The sequence below is a fragment of the Schistocerca serialis genome, chromosome 2 (genome assembly GCF_023864345.2).
Source record: "Schistocerca serialis cubense isolate TAMUIC-IGC-003099 chromosome 2, iqSchSeri2.2, whole genome shotgun sequence".
NCBI classification, from domain to species: Eukaryota; Metazoa; Arthropoda; class Insecta; order Orthoptera; family Acrididae; genus Schistocerca; species Schistocerca serialis.
This window is the reverse complement of record NC_064639.1, coordinates 222,970,195-222,984,313: the sequence shown is the minus strand read 5'-3', so window position 1 is coordinate 222,984,313 and position 14,119 is coordinate 222,970,195.

Genomic DNA, 14,119 nt, shown 5'->3' with positions numbered 1-14,119 from the left:
TGGATAGGGAAATTTTTAATAAATCAAACGCAGAAATAATCCTTAGAATGTGATTTTTAATTACCAATATTCACTTTCCCCACATAATCATCAGCCAATTGGATACATTTCTGCCAACGATGGACAAGTTTTCTGAAGCCGTCACGGAAGAAGTCGACACTCTGTTTCCGCAACCGCAGTCTTTCAGTTCTCTCAACGTCTTCATCAGAAGCAGATTGTCTTTCATTATCGGGAACAGATGAAAGTCAGACAGTGCTAACTCTGGACTGTATGGAGGATGGATGATGTACGATGGTGAGATACAGTCTCTGAAGTTCTGCTGTGGCGGCACTTCGAAGTGTGCGGTTTGGCATTGTCATGTTGCAGGAGAACATTTCCCTTTTCCTTTCGGACCCTTGTTACCCGTCGTTTCAGAGTTCGCAGCTTTGTGATGCAACGCACTGAATTTAATGTTGCTCCACGATCAAGGAAATCAACATGGATAACACCATCTGCGTCCCAGAACGCTGTGGTCATGATTTTTTCACCTGAAGGCTGCATCTTGAATTTCTTTTTCTGGGTCGAATCTTTGTGTCGATATTCCATGGACTGACGCTTCGGCTCCAGGTCGTAATGGTGTAACCACGTTTCGTCTCTTGTCACAGTTGAATGGAGAAAGGCGTCACCTTCATTCTCGTAACGCGAGAGGGGTTCCTGGCAAATTTCAAGTCTGTGCTCTTTCATTTCAGGAGTCAGCATCCAGGGTACCCATCGTGCAATCTTCCGATAGCCAAGCAAAGCAATAATGTGACCCACACGTTCTTGTGAAATGCTGATTGGGCTTGCAATTTCTTTCTGAGTGATACGACGATCATTCTGAATCAATCTGTCAACATTCTGCTTGTGAAACTCGGTGGTTGCTGTCACAGGACGTCCAACTCTTTGTTTGCGACGCAGGTCAGATATTCCTGTCTCAACATCTTTAAACTTACTCGCCCAACGACGCACAGTACTCACATCAACACAATCATCATAAACTGCTTTCATTCTCTGATGAATCGCCTTTGGGGTGACACCTTCTGCTGTAAAGAGTTCAATGACTGCACGTTGCTTAAATCGCACTGGCCGACCGTCTGCGCAGGGTTCCATACTTTACACTGTTACAACACAACCGTCCAATGCTAAGGCTTCCCGCCAACTGGAGCTGTAGAGAAAAGCTGCGGAACAAGCCAGTACCTGCCGCATACCAATGCTGCCAACTGTTTAAGAGAAACGAAGGTGGAGGCATTACTTTTCAGTCAATCCCCTTCCCTCAATCTTCAGTTCATCCACACTCTTTCCAAAGCTAATAATTGCCTTGGTGAAATAACGTTTCCACATAGTGTATTTCTGTACCACCTAATTCTCAAACTTGTCTCTCGGTTTTCAGGTTATTGTTCTTACCTGGTAGGTGGGCAGTGACTATCATATTTTACCATCTTGCACTAATAAATCTTTTAGAGTGACATTTAAATTCGTAACCCACTCTGGAAAAGTACCAGGTCTGAATATGAGTAACAGATAACCCAATGTGAAACACTAATACCAATCTTCCCTTAGCAAAAAACGCTCATTTATAATATTACTATTATTTGCAGTAGTTTTCAACTGTTAAAAATTGTTTTCCTCATCGTTGAAAACGATTTATACCGCTAAACATATTCGTCTTGAAATTTTACGGACAATTAGATATCTAAAATATAAATTATCTCTGTAATTACGTTGCAGGTCTTTCAGATGTATAATGATCATCAGTGGATACAAAGTAAGGCGAAAATCTGTGCGTAAATTTAATTTCGATATATACCACTCACAATTAAAGAAAACTGTGAGGTAACCTCACAGAGAGATGCTAACTGTCACTACGTTTCCAAAGCCCCTCACACAGTAAAAAAAATTTAACGTACTACTGATTACTACTTGTCAACACTGGAATACATAAAACAATTTAGGTGCCATATACTTATCTTGCAAAGGAAAATTGTTCTTTTGTCCATTATTTACTTGCGACACAGAGCAGCTCTGCAGATGGAAAATCATCAGGTTACTGGGCATAGTCTTTAACTCGAGAATCATTATCATTTAAGATACATGAAATAAAATCTTGCGTTCTATCTGTAAAATACTGTGCAACGTGAAATTTCCGGCATTTTTACACTTCTTAACGAGAGACAGGGTGAGATGTACATGTTGAACGTAGAGGATTCATTCCACATTCCCTGCATATAGCAATCACTAATTTAAAAATAATATCCACATAACTAAATTCTCGCATTTTTGGACTTATTGCTTTTTCCCAGTATGTTCACGAAACATTGTAGAATTGAAAACGAAGCAGGAGTTGCTTGAGGTAGTTTATTGACCATTTGTGAGTTTTTAACAGTACAGTCTAATATTCTGCGATGGCACAAAAATGTGTGTACGGTATCGCCATATAACTACTGGGCTAATCGTAACAGGTAGTAAACGATCAGTACCTATCTCAATCAACTGGTGTTGTACTTCAGCACTGCAATAGTTGACATATGCCCTGTATCACGTGTGAATCATGAATAAACCAGTAATTTTTCAGTACCGCATATGGCAACCCGCATGAGGAGCGCTGGGGGTTTTTGGTCTTTAGTTAGAGAAATATTACTGACCTTGTTAGTTTCAATTCATATTACCAAACAAGATAGTGCATAGGTTAAGAATCGGGCTAGTATTCGAAAGAGTCGTAGTTGAAATTCCCGTTGTCCCTTCCAAATTTAAATTTTCAGTGGATTATCTAAATAATTTCAGGTGAATACGTGAACACTTTTTTCATCTTGACAAAAGTACATTCCTTATCCATTTAGTGTTCATTCAGTGCAGGTGGTAAAGCTGTGATAACCCTTGTTATGAACGATGCGTTACATTTTATCGATCATTTATTTGTGCTGCCTAATCAGAACCATGGTATGAGGCGCCTGCGTGTCCATTTCAAAATTAATTTACTTCAGTATTCCTTAAGTGCCTGTTAACTGCAGCGTTGCAAAGATATATCCAGAACATATCTTTTTGCCACGTTTCTTTTTCCCTAATCTTATACTGGTGCTGAGACCTGTGGTAGCAGACTGTCTTACCGTTCGAAACCAAAATAAGAAGTACAGTATAAACAGTACGAATGAAAATATTACAGCTGTCCTCTTGGACGAAAATGAAATTGGATTTCGCATTGATCGTACATGTTTGGGTATTGTATTCATTCTTGCGGCAGATAGCCGAGAAACACCGAGGATATAATTCGGAAATGCAAATTGTATTCACTGATTTCATACAAAATCCTTCGATTCAGTTGTCAGACAAAAGTTGTCGGAAATACTTCCCACGCCGTTTCACAGAAGTTACATAAATTACGTACACATGCACCACTCTTCTATTCAGCAACAATATTGTCGATGTCAGTAATCACGTTATAATAAACCAGGCGTTTAGATAATGCTGCAGGTGTCACCCGTATTATTCATTGAATGAAACTACAAGTCACTTTATACGTATAACGACGATGAGGAAAAACAGAAATAGCTGCTAGGATTCAGCTAAGACAGTGGATAAACCCCTTTTTTGCAGACAACGACGAAATTTTAGCTATCTTGCAAGACGATCTGTAGATATGTTGACCTGCTAACCAAAATTCCTGGAAAGGTTAATTACCAAATAGCGACGGTAAATGCAAAGACCGTGGCATTCAGACTGAAAGACTTGATTAGATACTGAATCGATAATGTGATAATAAAAATATGTAGAACGCTGGAAAGGCACTGCAGAATAGAGCTGCAACGAAAGTCTTACAAAACGACGGCTGGCTCATAACCACTTGTACGGGTTAGGGAACGCAGAGATGAATCGCACCACAAATGAGATTCCTACATACAAATAAGAGTCGCCCCAAAGAAGACAACGTGAGAGATGGGAATGCCGGAAAAGAAGTAAACCTATTTTTGTAGCAGCAGAAATTAATAAATAAAGGACTAAATACTTCAAAAATGTGCTGAGAATTGTTGATAACCGTAGACAAAAATTAGCCTTACTGCACCCCTTCAGGAAGACGCAGTGTGGATCGGGCTTGGAATACCTGTGCAGAGTGACACTTCTGTGAAGCGTGAGCCTGGGGCTCTTACTGGGATAGGTGGCTTGTCGCAGGAAGCATAAAGGCATGCTGGGAATTTGGTGACAGACTGGCACGTAACCTAGACGAGATCTAGGTTAGGTTTGAAAGTGATAGTTAGGGTGTGAGTCGGTGAAGCTAGCGAATGTGAAAGCAAAAGACCTTTTGTGGTGACACCGATCTGTAGCTTAGTGCGGGGTCTTGGTTAAGGTGGAATGTGACACTTTGGCTGTGAGCTGGCGAAGATATCGAATGTGAAGACGAAAATCTACCTCAGTTGCTTGGGCTCCAGAGAAATGTCAACATTTTCCATCTTCGCACAAGTCCCACTCTGCACAACTGACACAATCTCATATGGAACATTCCATAGAGGTGGGCTTTTAAAGCCGGCCGTTGTGGCCGAGCGGTTCTAGCCGCTTCAGTCAGGAACCGCGCTGGTGCTACGGTCGCAGGTTCGAATCCTGCCTCGGGCATGGATGTGAGTGATGTCCTTAGGTTTAAGTAGTTCTAGGGGACTGATGACCTCAGATGTTAAGTCCCACAGTGTTCAGAGCCATTTGAACCATTTGGGATTTTAAATCGGAACAGGTCAGATAATCTAGCTTAAGAAGGAGCAGATAAACAACAATATTGTAGCGCTGCCAACAGATTAAAAGTGAACTTTGTGAGAATGTGCAGTGGAACATTGCATTACCCGCAGGTGACCAGTGAGCATGACGCGCGATACACTGACGGGAAAAAATCGCAACATCTAGAAGGAGTTGTGCGATACAAACGGAAGTTGGTAGACGTGTTTCTACATCTAAAGATAATGTCCATTCACATTTCGCGCCAATCGTATAAGACTGGCTCTGTGGCACCACTTTGAAGGTGCAAATGAGGTCCGCCTTAAATATACCCTGCAACGGTCGTCAGCGTCGGTTAGCTTTGGGATTGGGCGTGGTGATTTGATGTTAGTCAAGAATGCCATTAAGGCGACGTAGATGCCATTATAAGCATCTCACTGCGTTTGAACGAGGTCGCGTAATAGGGCTACGAGAAACTGGATGTTACTTCTGCGATACTGCAGAAAGACTTGGCAGGAATGTAGCCACAGTACATTATTGGTGGCAGCGGTGGTCACGAGAATGTACGATCGCAAGCAGACCGGGTTCTGGACGGACACGTGGCACTATCGAGAGGGAAGTTCAAATGGCTCTAAACACTATGGGAATTAACATCTGAGGTCATCAGTCCCATAGACTTTCTTTCTTTCTTTTGCTGGTGACTTGTCCCGCGGTTTCGCAGGGTCGGCACGGTTAGGAACGGATTTGGCAAGGTTAGTTATAGGGGGTGGCCGGATGCCCTTCCTGCCGCCACCCCCTGGGATGGAATTAGTGTACCCCAGCAGTCTGCGTCTAGTGTAATCCATGGAATAGTGCGAACGTGTGCAGATGTCTGCGAGTCGTGTAACTGACGCGGAACGTGGGAACCAGCCCGGTATTCACCTAGCGAGATGTGGAAAACCACCTAAAAACTACACTGGCCGACGTCGGTAATCCGCCGAGCGGATTCGATCCGGGGCCGGCGCGCCTACCCACGTCCAGGAAGCAGCAGCGCTCTCGACTAACCTGGCGAGTATCAGTCCCCTAGACTTAGGACTACTTAAACCTAACTAACCTAAGGACATCACACACATCCATGCCCGAGGCAGAATTCGAACCTGCGACCGCAGAGGAAAGGCTACCGCGTTCGGGGTGTGGTTATAGCGCATCGTACTGTATCTGCAGTAGCAATCTGAGCAGCAGTTGGCATCTCAGCGACACATCAAACTGTTGAAAATCGGTTACTTCAAGGACAGATCAGAGCCAGACGCCCTATTGCGTGTATTCCACTGAACCCAAATCTCCGTCATTTGCGACTTCAGCGGTGTCAAGCGAGAGCTCACTGGAGAGCAGGGTTGAGGTCTGTTGTGTTTTCTGATGAAAGCTAATTCTGTCTCGGTGCCAGTGATGGCCGTTTGTTGGTTAGAAGAAGGCAAGGTGAGTGCCTGCAAGAAGCCTGTCAGCGATCTAGACACATTGGACCTACACCTGAAGTTATGGTGCGGGGTGCGATGTCGTAAGACATCAGGCACAGTCTCGTGGTTATCCCAAGCACCCTGACTGCAAATTTGTATGTAAGTGTGGTGATTGGATCTGTTGTGCTGCCAGTCATGAAAAGCGTCTCAGAGGATGTTTTCCAACGGTATAACGTTCACCCACATACCACTGTTATAACCCAACATGTTTACAGAGTGTCGACATGTTGCCTTGGTCTGCTCGATCATCAGATAGGCCTACGTCTGCAATCGAGCACATATGGGCCATCATCGAACGAGAACTCGGGCGTCATCCACAAACAGCGGTGACCGACCAAGTGCAACAGGCATGGAACTCCAGCCCACAAACTGATATTCGGCATCTGTACAACACAATGCATGCAACTTTGCGTGCTTCCATGTAACATTCTGGCAGTTACACCACTTATTAATATTCCAGAATTTCACATTTGCAGTGATTTATCTCACGCTTACATTAACTTGTGATCTTGCAGTGTTAATCACCTAAATGTGTTACCTAGACAAATCTATTCCTGAAATTTTAATACTCTACATTAAATATTTTTTGGTGTTACAATTTTTTCCTTGAGTGTATTATAAGAATATGTGTGTGTCTGTGTGTGTGTGTGTGTGTGTTTCATATCTCCTCCTACACCACTGGAGTGATTGCAACCAAATGTGGTACACATATCCTTTGCTTCAGGCAGGTGCAGTTGGGAAACAATCTATCTATATAGTCCAGGCGATTTGATGTTGTGCATGACGTTTAAATTTATTATTTCTTTGCTACTAACTCTATTTGCAACATATTTCGCAGACAGTATCCACATATGACGCTCAACGCAGCTATACAAATACGAGGGTTGTCCAGAAAGTAATACACCGCAATTTTTTTCTCAGCCGAAAACCATGCTACGAATGCGAAACGTTACGTGTATATTATCTTAAGTCTCCAGAGCACGGACATACTTAAGGGAGGGGGCGTCCAGGGGGTCCGGACCCCCCCCCCTCCCATTCCTTAAAAACGTCAATATTAGAAGAATACCCGCTTTTGAAACCCCGTGCCACAAAATAGTCGCGCACTGCGCTTGGTTGACGTAGTGACAAGCCATGGAGGAATGAGGCTGCAAAAAATAGCTGTGCCCTGCGGCGGGGTGTCTACCCCCACTCTCACTATGTGTGCAACGAAAGTGAGTGCAATGTTGCCAACCGTAGCGGAATTCCGCCACGCGTATCGGAGTTTTTTGACCTTCGTGGCGAAGCGGCGAAATTCTGAAATTGTTAAAAATGTGGCGGAATTCAACTTTCTTCAATGGCGAAATGTAAAACCCTCGTAAATTTTCACTGCCAAGTAAAAAACATGTAATATATGCATGGGATGCAGATACCGAACAGTCTTTCTCCATGACGACAGACATTAAAACTAAAAGACTTATTAAGCTACTCGCAGAAACGTTAAGTGACTTGTTGAAAGTACGACTAGACATCCAAAACAAGAACCGTTATTGATCAATATTATATTTCGTCCACAATTACGGAGGAGCATTTCCGTAAGTTTGGAAAACATATCAATTATTATCTTAGAACTGAAGATGATCAAAATATTGCTCCATCAACATTTCACTGGGATTTTAATAAACATTGAAACGTTTCACACACACACAATGCTAAAAAAAAAAGTGTAAATTAACTCTTTACGCCTTAGCTAGTTCAGATTCCATATAAAGAGGAAAATTACCTGTCGCATCAAACTACAATTACTATACTAACAGCAACTATTTGAATGAAGCACGATATTCAGGTCCATCATTGGACACTGTCGTCCTGGCTGTCGCTGATCGTTAAATGCCCCAGCTGGAAAGATATGGAATATATTTGTTTATAGCTTAAATTATTTATTTAGCCTGTATATCGTCAGGAATTATGTAGACTATATCTAAATTTTTGTAGTGGAATTTGGATGTGCTCACAGCGGAATTAACTTATTTTTAGCTGGCAACACTGAACAGGACCAATCCGGTGTGTTCAGTCGCTTCCCTTGGGCAGTCACAATTAGAGTGACGGTTTTTTTTCTAAAAAAGAGACACAGAATTAAGATGCACATGTTTCGAAAGAGAGTGGCATGTCACCACGTGATGCGGAATCCCAGCATGAAGGAGCGGGACCATCCAGGAAAACTGAGGATGAAGCAAAGAGGGGTGAGTCTCCTATTTACCACTATAAAAAGGGTTATATGATTTTGAGCCCCAGTTCTGTAAAAAATAAAGAAGAACCTTCTACTTTAACATTTAATTACAAGTGAACAAATGGGCCTATCGCAAAATACGTTATACCAATTTTTTCTAGTTTAATTCTGCGTTCGGCCATTATATGAGAGAATTTGGTTATAATGTTTAATAACTATTTTAATAACTATTTTCTATTTATATTTATAGTAACAATTGCCTGGATTATGGGCGTTTTCCTTAGGAACTACTCACTTCAAAACTCTTGAAACGTGTTAGTCTGATGTTAATGAAATTTCATGTGGTTACAGGCACATGTATTGACAGTGTAAATCTCAACTTACAGAATTATTCAATCACTTACTGAAAGTTTCTTATAATTTTCCTAAAGTAAGTTTTCCATGGCCAATATAAACATAGAAAGCATGTGAGTGTTTTGGAGTGCTCTTTTTGTGGTACCTAATCTTGAAACTACGATCACTGAGACTGTACAGTGTGATATAATTTAATGAAGTTTAATATCGAATAATGGTTGCAACTTTGTCCATGTTGGAGTAGTTTTTTTCTGCCAGCTAAAATGGTGACTGTTCATTGGCTGAAAAGTAAATGTGACGAACAGTGGCACATAAAAAATTTTGCACGCCTGGCGGTGCAACTAGATTGTGAAGAAATAATAAGTAAGTTAGCAGCAAGACGTAAAAGGCTAAATATAATACTTCAAATTAAAGTAATTAATGTTTATTTTTAAATTAACTTACGACTTGAAGTTACAGCAAAATGCCAAAGTGTCGCAATTTAAATACAAAGACTAATAAATAATATTATTGCTTAATATAAAAGATTAATAATGATATTCAAAAATATATAATTACCTCCAATGTTAGATTAAAATTAGTTGGTTTTTCATAAATAAATACCTCAACAGCTACAATACATATGTTTTATTTAAAGACGCTTGGATCAATTAGTGTTTCTCTACAGTTTTACCCGCATGTAATATGGATGCTAACGTATTTGTGGGTTTTTTAATTTCTGCTTGATTGACTATTGGCATTAACAGCGAAACCTTTTTATGTTGTGGGCGAAGACAGGTTTACCTTCCTAAATGATAGAGTTGGACCCCCCCCCCCCCCACCCCCATGCAAAAGCTGTAGGTACGTTCCTGCTCCAGAGCGAGCGCGCCAAGTTTCCGTCATTTCTGACAGATAGCGTACCTGCAGTACAGTTTCAAAATGGCGTCTGTAGATGATGTACATTACAAGCAACGTACCGTCATTGAATTTCTCGCTGCAAAGAAAGAAACTGGGGGGAACATTCAGAAACGCTCGCGCAAAATCTATGGAGCAACTGCCGTCGACAGAAGTACAGTTAGTCGCTGGGCACGGAGTGTGAGGTCATCAGAAGGCGGTTCGGCAGAGCTCCACTATTTGCAGCGCCATTCGAGGAAGACATTTTGAGGACGATGAGGAGGTGATTCACACAGAGAAGCACTGGCTCCGCCACCAGGACAAGAAATAGTACCGACAGGGCATACACGCCCTTGTTTCGCACTGGAGGAAGGCCATAAAATGGGATGGAGATTACGTGGAAAAATACACTCCTGGAAATGGAAAAAAGAACACATTGACACCGGTGTGTCAGACCCACCATACTTGCTCCGGGCACTGCGAGAGGGCTGTACAAGCAATGATCACACGTACGGCACAGCGGACACACCAGGAACCGCGGTGTTGGCCGTCGAATGGCGCTAGCTGCGCAGCATTTGTGCACCGCCGCCGTCAGTGTCAGCCAGTTTGCCGTGGCATACGGAGCTCCATCGCAGTCTTTAACACTGGTAGCATGTCGCGACAGCGTGGACGTGAACCGTATGTGCAGTTGACGGACTTTGAGCGAGGGCGTATAGTGGGCATGCGGGAGGCCGGGTGGACGTACCGCCGAATTGCTCAACACGTGGGGCGTGAGGTCTCCACAGTACATCGATGTTGTCGCCAGTGGTCGGCGGAAGGTGCACGTGCCCGTCGACCTGGGACCGGACCGCAGCGACGCACGGATGCACGCCAAGAACGTAGGATCCTACGCAGTGCCGTAGGGGACCGCACCGCCACTTCCCAGCAAATTAGGGACACTGTTGCTCCTGGGGTATCGGCGAGGACCATTCGCAACCGTCTCCATGAAGCTGGGCTACGGTCCCGCACACCGTTAGGCAGTCTTCCGCTCACGCCCCAACATCGTGCAGCCCGCCTCCAGTGGTGTCGCGACAGGCGTGAATGGAGGGACGAATGGAGACGTGTCGTCTTCAGCGATGAGAGTCGCTTCTGCCTTGGTGCCAATGATGGTCGTATGCCTGTTTGGCGCCGTGCAGGTGAGCGCCACAATCAGGACTGCATACGAGCGAGGCACACAAGGCCAACACCCGGCATCATGGTGTGGGGAGCGATCTCCTACACTGGCCGTACACCACTGGTGATCGTCGAGGGGACACTGAATAGTGCACGGTACATCCAAACCCTCATCGAACCCATCGTTCTACCATTCCTAGACCGGCAAGGGAACTTGCTGTTCCAACAGGACAATGCACGCCCGCATGTATCCCGTGCCACCCAACGTGCTCTAGAAGGTGTAAGTCAACTACCCTGGCCAGCAAGATCTCCGGATCTGTCCCCCATTGAGCATGTTTGGGACTGGATGAAGCGTCGTCTCACGCGGTCTGCACGTCCAGCACGAACGCTGGTCCAAGTGAGGCGCCAGGTGGAAATGGCATGGCAAGCCGTTCCACAGGACTACATCCAGCATCTCTATGATCGTCTCCATGGGAGAATAGCAGCCTGCATTGCTGCGAAAGGTGGATATACACTGTACTAGTGCCGACATTGTGCATGCTCTGTTGCCTGTGTCTATGTGCCTGTGGTTCTGTCAGTGTGATCATGTGATGTATCTGACCCCAGGAATGTGTCAATAAAGTTTCCCCTTCCTGGGACAATGAATGCACGGTGTTCTTATTTCAATTTCCAGGAGTGTAGATAAAACACCATTCTTTCATGTGTGTGGTTCTTATGTTCAATAAAGAATTGTTGAATAAAACAAATGCAGTGCATTACTTTCTGGGCAACCCTCGTGTATCATTGTTATGACACCTAGTTCAAGAGATATGACGTCATAAACTCTGAAATGCATGAAAAAATGCCGCGTCATGCTTGAAGTTTTAATATATTTATTCTTTACTGCTTAGACACATCTGCAGTCCAATCAACTTAACGAAATTTCTGACATATGGCAGTACTTTTGATAGCTTACAACCGCCACGCGCAAACGGCTGTAGGCGAAAACGATTTCCATCTCTAGAACTATGAAGAGGCATTGTTATAGAGACCTTTACAAAATCGCGTTGTAGACACAAGAAGTAGCTGCACCTAGCGTACAAAAACTGCCAGGGACACGGCACTTACACCTGTACATTGTGCATATTTCTTTGTACAACTGTTTTATAGTTTCAATTTTTTTCACGAATAACAATTTTTTTCAATATTGCTCTACAAACACAGTTCACATTGTGTTTTAGCTTATGATAAGAAATCGGCAAGATTGATGCCCATGCAATGCCGGGATTGTCGGCCAGTACATAAGTAAGAACTTCAATATCCTTGAACATGCTGTAAGACATAAAGACAAGTTCCGTATACAGTCAGTAAGGGCAGGTAACATGATCAATACCAGAATTTTTAGAACTTGTGAAATACAAGACTTGAAACACGATAGAGCAAAATATCCTACTGCAAGCTTCCTGTAGATAAAAAAACCCTTGAGTACCACTGTTACGTTTTGTGTATTTCATGTAAGTGTGCGTTGGTGTGCATTTGTACAACCATAAACAATATTTATAAAGGAATTACGTATCTCAAAATCTAGAACTTTTTTGGATGAGTAAACAGAAACCGGATTGCGTTCGGATCGGGCAGTGACATAGAAAGCAGTCTTGCAGTTCGTTGAGCCATGTTTCTTAGCACCTTAGCTCGTTCACAAAATCGAACCAAGTCGCTGCTGAGACAGAGTGCACTTATATTTACGAAACATCAAATATTATGGAACATTCGTCTATTAAATTAACAAGAAAGCCCCAGAACCTTTTCGAAAACGCGAAGTTAGATGTAGCAGGGCAGCTGTAACTGATTTCATAACTTAGCACCTCTGCTGCCCACACTAAGCTGAACTTCTGGAGTATGCGACCTGTCTTGTATGTTGCGACCTCCTGAAGGTTTTAATTGCCGATATGTTATTTTCATTTAATTTTAACGAACTGTACCAAGAAGAACATGTTTTTGATAAATCTTCAATGTTCCGTTGCCCTGAAACTGCGTACTTTCATAATATACAAGTTATAATACGAAAATCATCAAATACAGATATTCTTTAATCGCCAATGTGATGTTCCCTGTCAATTTATTATAACACGTCGTTCTAACAACGACGCGTTTTCGAGAGATTCTCATTGTGTTGGTGCTTCAAATTGCATATATTCAGACGCCGGCAGTCATAAAACCCATAAAATATGGGAATCAATTGACAAGGACGAAATACAATATGGAGCTTGTTACGCACAGAGTGTTCTTGCCTCTCATTGGTTAAACGTTTCGTTGCACGTCAACGAATTGTCGCAGAACTTGTTTCGTGTTTTATATGCGGCATTGCTTCCGCAATGTGAAATAACATTAACTGACGTCACAAAACGCTTACAGTTTTACGTCTACATCAGCTTTTACGCCACTTCTGACGATGGCTTAAGGTCAGTAGCTTCGTACGTGAAATCAATATTGGTCTGGTTACCTCCCCCTTTGGCATGCTACCACTGTCTCCGTTAATCTATTGGTGCAAGTAACGGGAAATTTCTGTCCTTGGTACTCTAACTACAACACATGCACTCTGCCTGAAGACAGGATGAGTCTCATTTACAACATATTAGGATTGCATTTACGCATTACTTGACGTACAGTAACGTATTATATGAAGGAAAGAATGTTAACGTTGATGTTGGACTCATGCGTCCCAGCACAGTATATAGAATATAGGCTTGCAAAATGGCAGGAATACTGTTGAAACAGCATGCATAATGCTGCGTGCCTAACCGTGAGGGATTTCTCGCACTAAGAACGATGGTTCCTTGTTCAGAAAATATCTGAAATTTCTCAGTCTGCTTCCATTATAGCGGCTGCTATCTGCTGCTCTTCTTCAACACCACTTACAGCGAATGCCCTCTGACTGCCTCATGTTGTGAAAGCACAAGATAAGCTCCCCACTTTGACACTCAGTGTGGAAAAGCTTTTTACAATAACAATCTAATATTTGCATGTAGCCAATTAGTCTAATATAATTTAATAAAGTGGCACTCGAATGTTGCAATGTTCAAAGGCTGTTAGCATTCATTAAGAGAGACGGGGCGAAGAATTTCTGACCCCGACCTTTGCGGCACATGATAGACACGAGAAGTGTTTGTATCTAATCAAAGCAAAGCAGTTGGCGTGTGAGTGAATAACTGACGATGGGATGCGTGGCCTCTGATGAGGAAACACGTTTTCCTTTATGCACGTGACACACACACACACACACACACACACACACACACACACACACACACGTGCTGCAAATTTCCGAAAAATATGTTCGAAAGGAAGA